Genomic DNA, 14,173 nt, shown 5'->3' with positions numbered 1-14,173 from the left:
TATTGCTAGCTAAGATGATATATTACCAATCAGTATGAAAGTTAATTTGTATATAACAGCTTAAAATTATCAATTTATTCTGTTGAAAGCTTTGTTTCCACTTTAAAATGGGTTTTGCTGCTTATGAAACTTTATTTTCATCATCATTGCTAGGTATTCATTTTCCTGAGTATAGTGAGTGAAAACTTAAGGATAAATCAGAATTCTTTTCTTTGGTAGCTTCTCTAGTTTCTTTTTTTTTTTTTTTTTGTAGGTATTTTTTTCACAGAAACTGCTATCTGCCATCTGATTTTTAAAAATCTGCTTCAATTTTCACTTTTAGTGCCAGGGATATTTTTAAACACTATCTTTTTCATGAAAATATGAAAAATGAACCTGCTAAAAAAAGCATATTAAGAGAATTTTTACTAAAAAAAGTAATAAGAGAATCAGGATGAAAAGCAAAACATGTAAGAGGATGGTTGCAAATATAAGTAAATAAGTTTTCTATGTTTGAGCTTCCAATATGATCCAAAATTTCCTGCCAGACTAGAAGAAAAAGTGAAAATATTATAGTATGAGGTTCTTGGCATTTTAAGGAATTATAGGAAGTTCTCATGGAAGACAAATTTTGCCCCCTGGCACTACATTCTAAAAGGCAAATCTTATACAGAGCCCATGTAGAAGGAACTAAATATTTGGAATAGACAGTATTCTCAAAAACAAGAAAATAGTTCATGTGACAAACTTCAGTAAAATCTACAAATATAAACTAAAGCATATTTCACTGGAGACGGAATTTTTTCCCCCCAAGGAGACTTACAAGGGCCTAAATTGTGTGGCCTAAGTATCATAATCTTCTGATAGTCTTACATAACTCTCTTAACTTAAGGTATGTATATGGACTGAATTGTATTCTCCCCAAATTCCTATGTTGAGGCCTAACTCACAGTATGACTGTATTTGGGAGGTAGGGGAATAAGGAGGCAATAAAAGTTAAGTGAAGTCATAAGGATGGAGCCTTATAATCCAATAGGACTGGTGTGAAATTCTGATGTGGAGAGGAAGAGACAAGAGAAAGTCTATCTCTCTCAGCCAACACAGAGGAAAGGCCATGTGAGGATACAGTGAGAAGGTGGCCATTTACCAAACAGGAAGAGAGGCCTCACCAGACACCAATCTTGCCAGCACTTGATCTTGGACTTCAAGCCTCTAAAATGGTGAGAACATAAATTTCTGTTGTTCAAGCCCCCCCAGTCTGTGGTATTTTGCTATGACAGCACTAGTTGACTAATGCAGCATGGCTTCTAGATAGAAGGTAATCTTTCAAACATTATGATAAGGATTCCTTGGTCTGCAGGCATTAGAGTGACTTACTTGCATGTAGAGGTAGGCAACGTCTTTATATTAACCTCTTTATATATAACGTCTTTATATATAAACCTCTGTTGGGCAGCTCCTCAACTTTCATGAGAGGTTGTCAGCCCTACCAACTCTTTTGACTTCCAAAGCAGATGGATTGCCTTCAGTTGGCAATGTAATGTTTACTATAGGTTAGTTTCAACTCTTCAGCTAGTGAATAAGCTCCTCAGGAGTGGCTCTGGGCCATATATAACTAATCTTTGCCATGCTAAACACTCTTCTTCACTATTCAACAGGAGGACTGTTGAGCTGCGTGTTTTTTGTTTTGCCAATGTACTAAGACAGTGAATAATGTATTTTTCCTCCCATACTTTCATCAGTGTAAGTAGCTAGAGAGACCAAAGAGATGAAGGCAGGAGAAAGAAGCTGTGGGCAGGAAGTTGTGACTTCAGTCTTCTTCTTCATCTACTTCTTCTTCTTCTTCTTCTTCTTCTTCTTTTTTTTTTTTTTAAGATTTATTTATTTAGGAGAGAGAGAGAGAGAGAGAGAAATGTATGGTAGGGAGGGACTGAGGAAGAGGATCTTCAGCAGACTCTGCTGCTGAGTGTGGAGCCTGATGTGGGGCTTGATCTCACGACCCTGAGATCATGACTTAACCAAAACTGAGAGTCAGGTGCTAAACTGACTGAGCCACCCAAGCACCATGATTTTAGTCTTCTTAATTCTCCTCTAATCATTTGAATAGCAGATTTAAGGCAATAAGAGTACATCATGTACTATAAAACTCATACTGAGTTTTAAAACATATACATTGCTATGGCCTTTACTATTTCACATTATAAATATTGGCAGTAAGTTTTCCCAAGTTTACAGAAAATAGAAGAATTTGAATCCAAATTTACCCAAACCTGAAACTAAAATTATGTTAATTCTGGCAAAATTTTTAGAAACTCAAAAAGGCTAGGAGAAAAGAATTCATGAAATGGACATGTTTTGACACTTTATTTTTATTTTTTTTAAAGATTGTATTTATTTATTCATGAGAGACAGAGAGGCACAGAAACAGGCAGAGGGAGAAGCAGGCCCCATGCAGGGAGCCTGACGTGGGACTTGATCCCGGGACTCTAGGATCATGCCCTGGGCTGAAGGCAGCGCTAAACAGTGAGCCACCCAGGCTGCCCCTGTTTTGACACTTTAGATAATACTTTATTAACTTAGTGAATGTCAGATATGGCCATTTCCAAATAGTAGCTATTTTAAATGTACAGTTTTATTTATTTTTTAAAGGTTTTATTTATTTATTCATGAGAAACACAGAGAGAGGCAGAGACATAAGCAGAGGGAGAAACAGGCTTCCCACAGGGAGCCTGATGTGGGACTCCATCCCAGGACCCCAAGATCACAACCTGAGCCAAAGGCAGGCACTCAACCACTGTGCCACCTAGGCTCCTTCCTCAATGTACAGGTTTAAATATTTGATCTGTTAGGTAAAGATGGAAGATTTAGGAGTAGATAATACCCTAAATCTCATGGTGACAAAAGGCACATTGATCAGTTTCCGGTCTGTTTGTGTATCTATCTTTCCATCTATCCCTATCTGAGTTTTTATCTGCAAAATTCTTCTTCCTCACTGTGTGATGTTTGAGTGTAAGTACTTGTGCAGTAGTATAGTTTACAACTTAAACATCTAGCATGGTGTGAACTCTATATAGAAAACATACCAAAAAACCCATATACTCAGAAAACAAAATTCCCCCAAACTCTATATATTAGAAGCCAATTATCAGTGAAATAGGATGAGGGAAAGGAAAAGTTGCCTAGATAAACCCATAAGATAAATATATCAGGCCTTGATTGATTGCTGATAAGTTTTACAATTTATAGCAAAACCAAACAAAACCCACATTGATTTGGCTTAGTTTGATTTAACAGTTTGTCAATGTCTCACTGGATGGATTCAAGCAGATAAAATATAGACTAGAAAATGATGATGTGCTTGCTCTGTCTTATGGAATGAGAACTACAGGACTGGCCATGCCAAAACCATGCCTCTTTTTCTAGACTCATTATAAGTTGTGAAGTGGCATGATGCAATGTGAATGTCTGGACAAGTATCCCTTTTGTTGTTTTCAAGGGGGTTATGTCCTAGATTTGTTCCTTTGCAAACTCTCCACAGTTTACATAGCTGGAGAGACTTAACGCCTTGGCAGACCTTGGCAGGGGCACAGGTTTTATCTGTGGGTTTGCCCTCCTAGAATGGGAGGCAGTTAGTGTATATAGGAACTGCATTCTTTTTGCTTGTGGTTACTCTTTATGTTTTATCACTATTTCTTCTAATCACATGAGAAAAATAATATTTTCTATGCATACTAGACTTTCTGAAAGAGAAAAACAGGGAAGAGAGCTCTTGGATTTCTCCTGCCCTCCGTAATCTTCTCTTCAACGCTCACTTCCTCTTAAGAATATGTAATCACAAATTTGATTAAATTCTTCAAGAATTGGAGCATTTGCTACTGAAAATACTAGGCCATGGACTTTATGTTTTTGGGTGAGAGATGGTAATATCACAAGTCTTTCTGAAGACTGTGAAATAAGTAAAGAGAGTATACATGTTCTCCATGCTCCTTCTGGGTCGTTTTCCCCTTAAACATGTCATTGCCAGAACCATCAATACGTTGGTCAAGAGCAAAGTCAAAGTAACCTTGAAGAGAAATTGTGGAAATCATGAAGTATCAATAAGAATTATTGTACTGACTGTGAGAATTCTCTGTGTCAGTAGCTACTTTGTCAGTCACTTTATTTTATTTTAAGATTTATTTATTTATTTATGATAGACAGAGGCGGGGGGCAGGGGCAAAGACACAGGAGGAGGGAGAAGCAGGCTCCATGCCCGGAGCGTGACGTGGGACGTGGGACTTGATCCTGGGCCTCCAGGATTGAGCCCTGGGCCAAAGGCAGGCGCTAAACCGCTGAGCCACCCAGGGATCCCCCTGTCAGTCACTTTAATGATATACCTTAGAGGCGAGATTGTCTTAGTCTAGTTAATACTTCTTCAGAAAATCTAGTTGAGCAATTCAATAACCAATATATGGGTTGGGTTAAATAAACTTGCCTTGCAAATATTCTAACATATTTCCTCTGAATTTCTAGTATATATCCAAACCAAGCAGTTTAAACTTGATGGTATTCTCTTTATAGTTCATTTTTATAAGTGTTTTAATGACTAGGTTAGAAACTTTCAATGTCTCAGGCATCTTTGATTTCACCATAAGATTTAATATGTCTTGACTTAATATTGTGAAGTACCTGGATTTCAGGCAAAGGTTAGCTTCCAATTTTCCAAAAACACTTTTTTGAACCTGAAGAACAAATCCTTGAACACCTATAATAATTCTTTGGATCAAAGCCAATCTACTTTTTTGCCTATAAAATATATCCTGAAAACTTATTTTACTTACAGTCATTAATTGTCTGGATGGTCAATACTCAGCAATTAAAAGCAGGATGAAAGATGAAAGGGTGGGGTTTTTTGTTGTTGTTGTTCTTTTGGTTTTTGCAGCAGAAAAATGAGAAAAGTAACAAGAGAAGTAACGAATGTTGACCTAAAGATGTTCTCTGGGCCTTGGAGTGAAGGATTCAAGCAGTTCTGAGCACCAAAATTTTTCCTGAAAGTAGTAGTATATTGCAACCCAGTATATTTTATTTTCATGATAAATGAACTTAATGAATAAGTAAGTTGTCTTTATATTTTGGCACAAAAAATATATTTTAAAGTTCAAAATAAAAATGTTAATATTTAGGAGACTAAATTTCAGTTATTCAGAAAATTATATGTATTAACTTAGTGTTAATGAGTGACTAATGAGTATTAATGAGTGACTGAATTAATTCAAAACAAAATGAAATGTATATTTCTTGAATTAAATGATAATTTCTCTGTTCGGATATCTAAGATGGTTCCAGTTTATCTTGTATATAAAATCTAGATTATTATTTCCTAAATTGGCTGTAATAGTCACCCAGTGGGGGTTTTCTCACTTTCCTAGCCCAGCCACAGTGACTGGGCTAGGGCTTCAGCATGTGACCAAGTCCAATCAAAATCTTTCCCCAGGATTTTTCAAACAGTACCAAAGGAAGAGTTCTTCTTATCCAATTGTGAAAGCATAGAAATGTCTGCCTAAAATCCCATGAGTCATATTCTCTAGCAGTCAGAGAAACTACTATGCAGAAATGACAGGTGAGATTAAAAGAACTTGATTTTAAATTGGATGGCGGCTTAGTTCCAGTTGTTCTTTGACCCTCTTGGAGTTTGCTTCAATAAGCCAATAAAGTCCCTAAGGCAGGTCATTTGTGGTTCCATTTCTTGCAACCAAGAATTCTAGTTAATTCATATTCTCTGTGGTATGGGTGCTTTACATTATTTCTTGTATTTATGAATTTATTTATCTCCATTCCATAGTTAAGGAATTCAGACCTCAATGAGCAAGTACCTTGCCCATGGTCACATGGCTGTTAAATGGCAGAGATGGTTGTTAAAGCTAGCCTCATTGACTTTGAAGTTCATCTTTTTTCTTTTTAAAATTTTATCTTACTGCATTATTTTTATTGTGATAAAATATACATAACATACAACTTACCATTTTAACCATTTTTTAACTGTACCATCCAGTGGCACTAAGTACATTTACCTTGTACAATCATCACTGCTATCCATTTCCAGAAATTTTTCATCATTTCAAACCAAAACCCTATACCCATGAAATCATAACTCCCCATTACCCTCTTACTCAGCCCCTAGCTGTTATTCTACTTTCTGTCTCTATGAATTTGTCTACTCTAGGTATCTCATATGGTGAGAATTATACATTATATGTCCTTTTTTGTCTGGCTTATTCACGTAGCATAATGTCTTCAAAGTCCATGGATATTGTACCATGTGTCAGAATTCCATTCCCTTTTAAGACTGAATAATATTCCACTGTATGTATATACCACATTTTGTTTATCCATTTTTCTGTTGATGGACATTTGGGTTGTTTTCTACCTTTTGGCTATTGTGAATAATGGTGCTTCGAACATGGACATACAGTGTTCTGTTTTGTGTGCCCACTTTCAATTCCTTTGAGTGTATACCCAGAAGCTGGATCATGAGATCATTCTATGTTGAATTTTTTTGAGGAACCACCATACTTTTTTCTTTAGTGGCTGTACCATTTTACATTCCCACCAACAGTGCATAAGAGTTCCAATTTCTCCACATCCTCACTAACACTTGCTATATTTAAAAAATAATATCCATCTTAAGCGTCTTGAGGTTTTGATTTACATTTGAAGCTCATGACTTTTAAACTATAATCTTTTCTGTACCCTCCTCTCCAGCAGGCCTTGCTCTCTAAACTGTCCTCATCTGTTGTATCTCTTCTGCTCAGAGCATCAAATCCAGTTGAGCAGACTCAGATTTTCTTGTCCCACCTTTAAACTTCCTTGGCTAGAAAGACCAATGTCCAAAGCACGTGTCTACGTTTCTTTAAAATTTTGTTTGAAATTCATCTTTTCCCAAAAGAACTCTACCTAATTCAGAGCACATTGTATTCCTGTATCCCTTAAGCATTAAGGAACAATTAGTATTGGCCTTATCTATATATTCTTTTGCATGTTTTCCAAGTGGGTTTATCCCACCACTTTGATATGATAAATTCCTTGAGGAAATGGATTTTGGGTACCTTTCTATGGCAATTCCATTATATCTATTACTCAGTGTATACTGAACATATAATAAAAGTTGACCACCAGGATGCCTGAGTGGCTCAGTGATTGGGTGTCTGCCTTTGGCTCAGGTTGTGATCCTGGGGTCCTGGGATTGAGTCCTGTATCAGACTCCCCTCAGGGAGTCTGCTTCTCCCCCTGCCTATGTGTCTGCCTCTCTCTATATGTCTCTCATGAATAAATAAATAAAATCTTTCAAAAAAAAAAAAGTTCACCACCACCACCACCATTATTATTATTACTTGTTTATGTACAATATGGCATTTAAATTCACCTATGGTATTCTTCATGAGAGGAAATCTTAATATATATTTATGTTATAATTTTTATAATATATCAGTAGTTTTCTCATGACTATGATAGATGTCAAAAAAGCAAGTTTCAATTTTATCTATGTTTCTGTTTCCTACTTACATGAAATTTCCTCTGTAGAACAGTTTCTCAGTGTGTTCCATTGGGACAAAGGTTTAGTTGTCCTAGGAGAAGACATTTAAAGTTCTATTTCCTTTCTAGCAGTACTGCTGGAGTGGTTGGCAGACATTTATTCCAAATCCCAATTCTTGGACACAGCCATTTTTAAAAGACGTTCATATTTAGAAACATGAATATCCTACCGTGGCCCACCCTGAACTGTCTCAGATCAGCTGGTCTGTTAGCCATGCTCTACTCCTCCAAAAGAAAAAAGGAAGAAGGAGAAGAAGGAGAAGAAGGAGAAGAAGAAGAAGAAAGTCTAAAAATGATTTGGCTTCCTGTCCTGTGGATTTTGAATTACTGTAATTAGGATCTCATGTTTGCAGCCACACAGCCAGCCGTGGTCTCTCAGCCTGAGCACTTTCTATTTCAGTTGGTAATTACTCAGTGGTTTAAAAAAAAAAAATCACAGATGAGAAAATTGAGGACATAGTTTACTTGGTACTGACTTTTTGTTGGGGATGGGGGGTGGGAAAAATAGAGTACACTGCCTGTAATTCTATCTTTCCCTAGACCAAGGCATCTAGGCTGAATATAATAGGGCCCTTGACTTACCTTGTACCCATTCCAAGGTGCTTCAATAAGAACAAGTGAGAAAAGTACCAAAGGAAGAGGATTAGAGAGCATGGGGGAGGGGAGGGGTGAAGTAGGAGGACAGAGGAAGAAGTTAGTACCACTGTATCATTAAAAGGATTTTATATTCTTTTAAAAATTATGTGTGTCTGTATGTGTATTTTACCTTAAGGTTAACTTTAAATAATACTTAAATGCTATTTGCTGGGCCATCTACTTAGTATTTATCAAGAGAGTTTATTTACTGAAAAGCAATGCATCCTCCACTCAGCATTTGTGAAGGTATCTCCTATCTGGGAAAAGATTTCTTATCTCTTTCTCTCTTTCTCTCTGTCTCTCTGTCTCTCTCTCTCTGATTTTTTCTGTGCCTGGGAAAGCTGGTTTTATATTATTAAAAATTTGAATTGCACAGCCCAGAGTCACTGGCCCCTTTAAAGGGGGCTTTCTCTCTTGTCTTAAGAACAGACCTCTGACGGAGCCAGATGGTTCCCGTCTGCTGCCTTGAGTCAATGCACTTCCTCCCACAGACGAGAGCCCTTTTGCCCTCCTTCCTTCCCAGCTCCTCCCCACTTTCTACCCCCCACCTCTGGGCCTCTCTGTTTTGTCCCTAGAAATAATCTTTTATTGCCCAGTTGTTCGGAAGTGACCTTTTGCCCTTGATTAGATAGCACCAGGCTCTATCACCGGATTGCTTTTGAGCTGGCAGTTGCTTTTTTGTGTTGGCTGATCTGGTGTCAGGGAGAACAATGGAAGGCTTTGCAAAATTTTAGTATAGCTCAGGCCTTGGGTGGAGTAGGTGGGGGTGGGGAGATTGGGGGCTATATAAAGCAGCCCAGTTGGATCCTGGTTGCAAAAATACCTTTTTTTTTTCATAGACTTAGAAACAAATGGTGTATTTTAAAATTCATTTGTACATATTTTAACTCACTTCTGTTTAATAACCATGTATTTCAAAGAAATAGGAGATTGCTTCAGGATTTCAGTATATAGTTTTTAAGTATATTAATATACTATTAAGCTGACTTGAGTGTATAGTCTTACATTAAAATATTAATCAAATGGACTATCAAATTTCTCAGAGGGCAATTTTCCAGAAGGCCTAATTATTCTAAGTAACAAGTGTAATAAACCATATAATGGGGAATGTGCTCAATCACTAAAAGCTAATTCACTTCTTTTATTTTAAAAATTAGGGAAAAAAAATTAGGAAAAATACCCATGACTTTACTTGCTTCCTGGATTAAGTGAAGGAATTTGTGATTTTTGTACCCTTCATAATAGTTCTCAAATCCTTTTGATTTCAAATTCCCAGGCATAGAATGGGTTCGTTTGAAATTTTTGTTTTGAAACTTTCAATTTCACTCTAGAGGTGAATACTGTACCATACTGGTATAGAAAAATTTCGAGATTCTTTTTGAAGCTTATTAATACATTTATTAACTTCTAAAATTTTGAAGTCTCCTAGCCCTCAACATGAGGAGGAAAATGGCTTATTTTCCTCAACTCCCAGCTTCCAAACCATGCAACCCTAAATTTTTATTGTAGGCAATTCTTAATGCTAATGACCATACTGTTTCTTAACTCTTGGCCTACCAGTTGTGGTGGCTTAAAATGAATGTCACCTTTCTGCTTTATTTCAGGTGATCTGGTCCATTTCTTGTTTCAAAGATTTGTAGTGGTGGGCTATACTTGAGAAGTTATTGTGACTGTTTTCCATTGAGGGACTTTCTTTGCTCACAGTGTGGAAATATGTATGACAGCTTTCACCACAAAGGAAGTTAAGGATATAGAGTGAGTAAGTATTACCAGTTCCATTTTATAGACAAAGTAGCAGAAACCTTCAGAGTCATGCAAATGTCTAGAAGGATCCACACCAACCCCAAGGTTCCTAACTGTCTTGTTTCTATGCTGTAAGATTGATTGTCTTCATAAATATTGTGTGTACGGAATGTCACAAAGAAAAATGATTTTTAGTTTTTGTTATTTGTACTTTCCTGGTTAAATATATTTCTCTCAAAAAATCAGCATGAAACATGGAAAATTTACCAATGCATAATCTTAGGGATATGGTACATATCTCTGTGTTTACATATATACATATGTGTTTGTATATATGTTTCCATGTTTTTAAAAGAGCAATGGAGGGCAGCCGGGGTGGCTCAGTGGTTTAGTGCTGCCTTCAGCCCAGGGCGTGATCCTGGAGTCCCAGGATAGAGTCCCACATCCGGCTCCCTGCAGGGAGCCTGCTTCTCCTACCTGTGTCTCTGCCTCTCTCTCTCTCTCTCTCTCTCTCTCTCTCTGTGTCTCTCATGAATAAATAAATAAAATCTTAAAAAAAAAAAGAGCAATGGATATGGTTAGTCATTTTATTAGCAGACAGGATAAACAGTTTGCCAGGTAACTTGCCATTTGGTGGGTTTCCTGGTTGAGCCTAGGAAAGTGGGAAATGACAAAGGAAAGATGGATGTTTGAGGCATCACCGAGTGAAAGAAAACATACCATTCACATATTTGTAGATTTCCTATGGTTTCAATAATCTGCCTATTAGCAGGGGGAATACCTCTGTATGTCCCTAGAGAGGTGATGGTAGATTTGAATGGTAGCATTTGAGTTTTTAAAAAGGATCAGAAAATAGTTTTGAGTTCTTCTACTTCTTCTACTTTTTTTCCCCCCACAAAGAAGGGAATCCTCAGCTCTGATACTGTTCTGAGACTTGTTCAGGCTGCAACAGATGAACGGGAAAATATTGGAATGTTCCTTTAGGGCCTCTGGATAGGTAACAAGGGAAGTGCTGTCTGTTTATCATTATGACTTACGGACAATAGCTGAGGGGATCATAGTAGTGCTTATTGCATTTTATTTTCTTTGAACTCCCTCTGTCTAAAATAAGGATACTTCTCTTATTTTATAGGGATATTGTGGAATAGTTTTTCTTTTTTTTTTTTTTTAAGATTTTTATTTATTTATTCATGAGAGACACACAGGCAGAGGCAGAGACATAGGCAGAGGGAGAAGCAGGCTCCATGCAAGGAGCCCGATGTGGGACTTGATCCTGGGACTCCAGGATCACGCCTGAGCTGAAAGCAGACCCTCAACCACTGAGCCACCCAGGCATCCCTCAACAAACATTTTTTATGTCAGTATTAATATATTAGTAATGCAATGCTATAAAAAGTTTATGTTAAAGCTGTGAACTATATTCTCTTGTTGCCATGCCCAGAAAGATAATTATCTGCATTCTTAACATATCAGTGTCTACTTTTGACTTTTATAGTTAATGCCATATAAATACAAAGATAAAATTAAACTTTCAAAAAAAGTAATATACTAGCAAATTATTGATAAGGTTAACCTTATGAGATGCATAAAGGCTTGGTAATAAAGGCCACAGAACAAATTTGCTGATTATTATGTTTGTAACCATAGAAAGTCACTAATGTAAGCCAAAGTAGATTCTTCTGATTGGGAAGAAAATTATAATCCATTTCTAAAGATTGATTGAAAATAAAAGGATAAATTAAAGTCATGGTAAAATATCATATAAAAACAGCTGCCTTCAGCCAATTAATTGGATATTATTTTTGTCATGAAATTAAAAAAACAGGGACACCTGGGTGGCTCAGTGGTTAGGTGTCTGCTTTTGGCTCAGGGCATAATTCCGGGTTGGGTTCGAGTCCCACATTGGGCTCTCTGTGGGGAGCCTGCTTCTCCTTCTGCCTATGTCTCTGTCTCTGTCTCTCTCTCTCTCTCTGTCTCTCGTGAATAAATAAATAAAATCTTGGAAAAAAAAGAAATTAAAAAACATTCACATTATAATTGTCAATTTCTTAATATTTAATTTTACAGATGCCACTCTACAATTTGAGTTTCATTGCCATCATTGACATGGTCTCCAAAGTTCTTGGAAATCCTTTAGTAGGTCCAATCCTAGATCTCTCTGTGATTACCTCTATCATCTCAGGATCTTTCCTCATCTCAATACTTTCAATCACCGATATAAAAGAATCAGTCATTTTATTAAGTCAAGCTGGTCAGCAACTTAATTGGTTCATATTAGTGAGACTTTATTTTTGTCACCTATTATATTCCCTTGGTTTCTGAGTTATGGTTTAATAATAAATTAGGCATTTAAGATGTTGAATATATTTTGGTGGTACTCTAGATAGTTAGATTTACATAATTACAGGAAGAATGGAGTTTTATTTTTGCTTCTTTAGACTGGTATTCATAAGTGGCAAATTTTGAGAGCTTAAAGTTGATTTAAAATTTTATTGATCTAAAAAAATACTTACCCTCCATTAACCAGGTAGCACTAAAGATACATAAGAAATATAATACCACTTCTCTCAAATGGAGAAAAACCTATCTGGATCCATGAAATTTAATGATATTTGGGGAAGAAATATCATTAGATATTTCTGGTGATAGTTCCTCACTAGAAAGAGTGAAGAAAGAATAATTTTAGAAGATTCCATATCCTTCACCTAATAGAAATTAATCTGAATTGTAATATATGTTACATTAATTGCTAAACATATCAGAGAAGTAACATTGATCTTTAAGAAAATATTTCAATTTTATTTGTTGATGGTTCTTTTCTGGATTATTTTGGGTTATAATGATTGTTTCAAAAAGGAAAAACTTCAAAAAAAGAAAAACTACAAATCTATTATTATTAAATTCTTTTAAATTAAAAAATATTTTATTAAGGAATCTGTGCATAGTCAAATGGAAAAAAATTCAGATAAAAATAATTGTAGAAATAACAATTTTATCAAAACATGTCTATACATTTACTTTGTAAACAACTTTTATTTTTCTTTTTTCAAAGTAGGTAAATCTTTTTGTTTTTTTTTTAAGATTTATTTATTTATTCATGAGAAACACAGACTGAGAGACAGAGAGGCAGAAACTTAAGCAGAGGGAGAAGCAGGCTCCTCGCAGGGAGCCTGATGCGGGACACCATCCAGGATCCCTGAGCCGAAGGCAGGTGCCCAACCACTGAGCCACCCAGACATCCCAAAAGTAAGTAAATCTAAGTAAGGCTCTTAAACATCTTTAAAAGTAAGCAGTTCTAAACTTTCTCATGGATTTTTGATGTCCTGGGTTACTTGAATCCATTAAATCAACCAAAGGCAAAATTAAACCATTCAGAATGGAACAAACTGTGTCTGATTAAATGTTAATTTCCTAAATGAAAAAAAGTTTTGCTACATCAGATAGTAGGCAGTACCCACTGCTCACTATCAGATAGAGGAACCCACACATGTGCCATTCTGGGACGGTTGCCAATGCTGCTGTCATCACTGGTGGCTAGAAAAAGGCATCATTAAAAGATTTGCTTGTAGTGCGCTCATCATTAGTAATTTGTATATCCGGTAAGTAGACATAAATAAAAGCAGCTCTCTCATTAATATTTTTACCCTCCTCCATTCTCTCTGATCCCCTTAAGTTTTCTGTGGATCTCCTCAAAGGTGTGCTGATCTTTCAGACTCTGCAGACATGATTGGATGGTAGATTTAAGTTCATGCACCCTGAGCTCATCTGCTCCTCTTGACTAGCTAAGCTAAAACAAACAAAAGTCTACCTCCAGATTCTATCACAATCTTCACTTGTCTCCAGCTAAAGTTTATAACATACTTTATGTGTTATACAGCGTTTTTCAGTCATAAGGTAGGTGGAGTGGAAAAGATGACTGCCATGAAAAGGTCAGGGCAACTGCTGATGACAAACATTGCCCTCACAGGGGTTAGTAGAAATGAAGAATATTTTATGAATAAATCGAGAGGAAAGAACCTACAAAAAAGAAAATGGCTTTGTTAAACAATGGGAATGAAAACATTATGGTGACGTTAGAATGGCAAAAGTACAGAATAATTTTTTTTTCTTTTTTTATGAAAGCCATCCGAATTGAACACGAAACAAAAAACTGGCTTATTGAAGGAAAGAGGGACAACATTAAATGAACATAGGTTAAAGGAGGAATCTAGTGTATGCACAGCTTTGAGGATGAGGAATGAGC

At 36.3% G+C, this 14,173-nt stretch overlaps 1 long non-coding RNA gene across 1 annotated transcript; it reads left to right on the top strand.

Annotated features, from left to right (window-relative positions):
- The first annotated feature begins 1,041 nt into the window (after positions 1-1,041).
- LOC119864440 lies at positions 1,042-13,066 on the top strand. The gene is made up of 3 exons (XR_005373956.1): positions 1,042-1,199; positions 9,792-9,946; positions 13,012-13,066. It is a non-coding gene; the product is annotated as an uncharacterized LOC119864440 (long non-coding RNA).
- Positions 13,067-14,173: the final 1,107 nt, after the last annotated feature.

This window comes from Canis lupus, chromosome 19 (assembly GCF_011100685.1).
Source record: "Canis lupus familiaris isolate Mischka breed German Shepherd chromosome 19, alternate assembly UU_Cfam_GSD_1.0, whole genome shotgun sequence".
In the NCBI taxonomy this organism is placed as follows: Eukaryota; Metazoa; Chordata; class Mammalia; order Carnivora; family Canidae; genus Canis; species Canis lupus.
Note: the sequence above shows the minus strand (reverse complement) of the source record. Positions and strands in the feature narration are given on the sequence as shown.